Raw genomic sequence first — 4,810 nt, 5'->3', positions numbered from 1 at the left:
CCCTTTTTAACTCCCAGCGGAGCATAGGCCATCAACAAGATTTCTTCTGTCCTATGCATTCTTTTCTAGCTGTTTCCATGATGTCCCCGCCTTTTCTCTTTCCGCTTGTAGGCCTACCGCTCCCCTCCATGTCATCTTTGGGGTGTTAACTCATACTTAATGCAAGGATGTGTCGAATTTGACGTACCATAACCTTTATTTTCGAAGCCAGCAACCCGCAAGCCTACATAGTATTCTATTTCAAAAGCCATGTTCCCGTTAACTTTAAAGGTTATAACATAGGCCTACAGTTGAGGGGTTGGTTGGTTTGAATTATATGTGTAGTAGTATAAGGCGTAATAAGCAACCAAAATCGCATGCAACTCCAACAGTCTCTTAAACTGTATTCCTAGTCGACCCCTCCATCTGCCTCCAAGACAGACGTCCCCCATGTTCCTTAGAGCATACGTATAAATTTATATAACTGTTGCGAACAATCACAAAGGAGTTTGTGGTTGGAGGGTGCCACTGGTAGATCGAACTTCTTTTCTTGTCTGTCTGTCTGTCTGTCTGTCTGTCTGTCTGTCTGTCTTTCATTTCTTTGCACTTAATGACCGTTATTGGGTCAATTTGTTTCTCTTTACATAAGCCCAAACAAGATAAGAAAGTTCTTCAGTTTGTTTGCTCTGTCTCCTTTAAAAGCACAATTAAAAACAAACAAACCAATCATTCTTAAACTATTGCTTTTCTTCCACCAAGTAGGCCTGTTTTCCACATCATTTCCCCCACCCTTAGCCTTCCACGCAGGCCCTTTCAATGCCACTCGTGCTACGCTCGTCTTAATCAAATAAACGTCACTGCTGGCATTGCCCAAAGCCTTTAACACGATTTCCTGATTTCCCTATTGGGCCCACTTTAATCTCGTGGGCTGCACAGGCTCCAATCGCATGTATTGATTAACAATCACATGTGGCACATTGTTTAAGACCCCAGGGATAGGGCTTGTTGTTCTTGTGCTCATTTCCAGTGCTTTGACTTTCACTATTCCCCCGCAGGGAAGGAATAAATTGTTTTGAGGGCTTGTAAAAAATGGAGGTGCAGATGTTGTTGTAAACTTCAAGGTAATGTATTATTTAAGAATCGCATCACGTTCGATGTCTGATTACAATGTGTAAGTCTTGTAGATTTTTCGTATTAATTTTAAACATGATGTGACCAAATTAATGTTTGTGACGGACTGGTGTTAAAATTCGTATTTGGACAACGATGCCTGGTATCTACAGTTATTTCAAGGTTAAAGAAAAAATAAACATAAAGTGATTGCTTACACGTGATTCTACGACTTTAAACTACATTGTATTATGATTAATGAGGTGACAAGGAATTTAAACATTGTCGGAACCAAGCACAATCTTGCAAAAGGTATATGCTCCATCGTGTAGGCTCTTCTGCTTCCGTGGTGACAGGCCATTTATTCGTGTAGGTTTGTGTTGTAGATCTGGTTTTGTTCCAGGATATTTAATTCATTGAGGTGGAAAGATGGGATACTATCTGTGATAACATGTGCATAAAATGTACTACCGATTGGAAATCAGAAGAATTGTAATGTTCATCGTAAACATAAGATAACAAGCTTCCCAGCCTACGTTCAACTGACTCATTGTGTCATAGCCTTTTTCAAAACTCGTTTATAACCTACCCCCCCCCCCCTCTCTGTTTCCCCCCACGTCAGTAGTTTTTGTATCTTTGAGGTGTCGCCGACCAAGAAATAATTGCATCTAGTGCGTATGGTGTCTTTCTGCCCCCACTGTCCTTTCACATGCATGTCAGTGGATGGTGAGTGCCTCTGGTAGGTTTTAATTGTTCTTTTTTCTGTTGGTCTGTCTTGAAACCTGCTGCCCGATAATAGTTATATTTCGATACGCTTCTCTTTATACAACTAAACTGACTAACCTTGTTGAACTTTACTTTAATTTTGACTTTTTCCTTCCTCTGGTATCCTTAGGATGTTGAGGGGAGGTGCACGTTTCGGTCCTGTGCTAGGGGTGTAGCGTCTGTGATAGATATATGTTATGTTGTTCCAAGACCTTTTAACCCCATCCAGTCAGGTCTTTCTTGTATCTTCCTCTTGATTTAAAGCCGGATTCTCGCGTGTTGTAAGCTCTAGCTGCTAGTTGTTTCTGGGGCATTTTGATTAAGCGTCCTAACCATTTGACTCTTTGACGCTGTATGAATGTTATTACTGATTAAACATATTGAATAAAGATGTTAAACTTAAGTTTTAAACCCTCAACATATCCTCACGAGGCCAAAAAATTTTTTTTTTTTACAGAAGGGAGCATAACCCACCATTAATTTTTAAGATTCGTTGGATCAAGGTAGCGTGGGAAGCCGCTTATCTTAAACGCTCTTGTCTTTTCCCGTATACAAGGTGAGATCACTGTTCCAGACTTCACAAAGAGACTGTTTCTTTAAAGCGTGAAAAAAAAATCCTGAACACCTTGGTTGTTGTCCCCCCCCCCCCCCCCCCCCCCTCAAATAAGATCGTATGTTTAACAGGGTAAAAAAAAAAGGGACATGAAAAGTGAAAGGTGTGACAGAAAATTCCTGACAAGTAACATTTTTGTAAAATATGTTAATTAAGAGCAACAACCATTAAAGTATTATATTATCGATATTATAGAAGCCGCCTAAATGGTGTCTTTATGGCATACGAGGGAACAAAGAAGAAATCGATAATCATGAATAATATGAGTTTTGAATACCGCCATGAATGACACAGTCGATCCCTTTACGCCGCACGAGTCTAGTCTAATGATACAGCGCTGTAAAGTCAAAAATACACCATTCAAAGCGCTTTGATTTGTTTTGTTTGGGATTTTTTAAAAACCTTCTTATTCAAAAAGAAAATGATGAGGTGCATGGTTGCTACTTTCAAAAGGCTATTTTAGTGACGTGCTTGCTGCAATTTCACCTTCAATCCCCTTCTTAGCTTTCATATTATATTTGTGCATTTGTAACGCTGCCCCCAGTCAAGCCACCTTGCTCTGGATCGTCGTCTCCACAATGCCCCTGACGTACAGACAAGCCGTGATTTGGAAAAAGTAAACATTGACCCTTCGTTGCTTTGCATTTCATGTTTGACCAGGAAGCTTGCACTGGACGTAGGTTGTGACATGTGTTTTAACACACGAGGTCAGTGAACGCCCAGGTTTTCACGGTATGAGAAGCTCTTGCCTTGTGTCAACAGCTCATGGTATTCCACGATTATTGTACTAAGCTTATTTCTGTGTCGTACTCTAAGTGCATTCACTAAAAATCAACTTGAAACTGATTGCGTTGTACTTTTTTGGGGGGTGATTTTACCGTATGCCAATGCATAGAAGTCGAGTTGATTTTGACAACATCATTAATTCAGTTTGCGGCTAGACTATATTTTGGTTCTATGTATATCATCTAAAATCATGTACCCTTATTGCAAATTGCGAAAAATCCGTGTGCGCTATAGGCTAAACACATTATAATCAACTAAACCAGTTTCAGATAAAGTACTTTACTTTCAATTTTCCATCCTCTGTTGCCGTTGATCGTCTGTAAGGGAGATGCATTTGGAAAAAAAAATGATAGGCCAACTCTGCAGCTCTTTCATTGGAATATTGTGACATAAGCTTAGTTTCTCAGGGAGAAACTTAGAGGACATAATTATTATATTTTAGAAACTTCTACATGACCCTGCAAGATTGTGAACACTAGGTTGTGTGTTCTACGGCCAATACCGCCACCTCTTTGCTCTAAAGACTGTCGTGTAGGGCTTAAGTTTAGAACGACAGATATATGTTCCTAGGACAAAAAACAACAACCAACAACGAAAAAAAAGAAAACAACAGACAAATAAACAAACAAACAAACAAACAAACCAAAAACCAAACAAACAAACAAACAAGACCCCCCTAAAAAACAACAACTAAAAAACACAAAAAACCAACAACAACAAAAAGAAAAAAAAAAGGAAAACCAAGCGAACAAAAACAAACGAAAATACAGGTACGACCGTACTCCCCCTGTGCTCAATAAGATTTCTGCTCGGCATGTTCCTTCGATGTCTACGTAGATTTCATAACCGTCGGTCTGTGGTATCCATTTACTAATTCATTCCCCCATCCATCCATATTATTATGCTAGCTTTTCCATACCCTCTGCCACCCTTCCATCATCTCCTTATCTCCTTTCCTCGACGCCTCTCCTAAATTATTAAAGTTCACCCGGGGGTTCTCGTGGCCTAGAGGTTAAGGTGTTGGCCTCTCATTCAAAGGTCCCGGGTTCGAATCCAAGTAGCGACTGAAAAATTTTCTTCTTTAAAATTGTCTCCTTTCGCCTCCTTTCCTGCTCTCTAGCAATGTTCTGTCGTCTGCTTTCGTCTCCCCTTTCTGCCCCCACCCTCTCACCTCCTTTACCCCCTCCTCTGGGTTCCTGACTCTTTCTGCGGCCTTTCTACTGCTGCTCCTTGGCTCCTTCTTACTGCTGTCTTTCAGCCACACCCCTAATCTTCTGGTAGGAAAGATCTACACCTAGCCTTCTCGGAAAAGGGCAAAACATCTCGGAGGGCCCGTGTGCAAGTTACGAACGTTAAAGATCCCCTGGTGGTCTAAAATGGATAAGAGTAGGCTTTGGCCGCCACCCAGGTAAAATTCAAAATTTCCTACCAACTGAAAAAGTTTACAGTGTACCGCGCGCTCATATATCTTATGCAGTTGCGAGCCCCGCAAAACACCACCAAAAAAAAGTTCACCCTTCTACATTTCCCCATTTTCTCCTTTTCTTTCTTTCTTTC

General features: G+C 40.7%; 1 protein-coding gene across 1 annotated transcript in view; it reads left to right on the top strand.

Moving 5' to 3' along the window:
* Nucleotides 1–979: 979 nt before the first annotated feature.
* The window catches only part of LOC101858430, a gene marked incomplete in the record, with an annotated part of 14,489 nt that continues 10,658 nt past the window's right edge, over nucleotides 980–4,810 (top strand). The window contains 1 exon segment of the mRNA XM_013086131.2: nucleotides 980–1,100.

This window comes from Aplysia californica, unplaced genomic scaffold (assembly GCF_000002075.1).
Source record: "Aplysia californica isolate F4 #8 unplaced genomic scaffold, AplCal3.0 scaffold00438, whole genome shotgun sequence".
Lineage (NCBI taxonomy): Eukaryota > Metazoa > Mollusca > Gastropoda > Aplysiida > Aplysiidae > Aplysia > Aplysia californica.
Note: the sequence above shows the minus strand (reverse complement) of the source record. Positions and strands in the feature narration are given on the sequence as shown.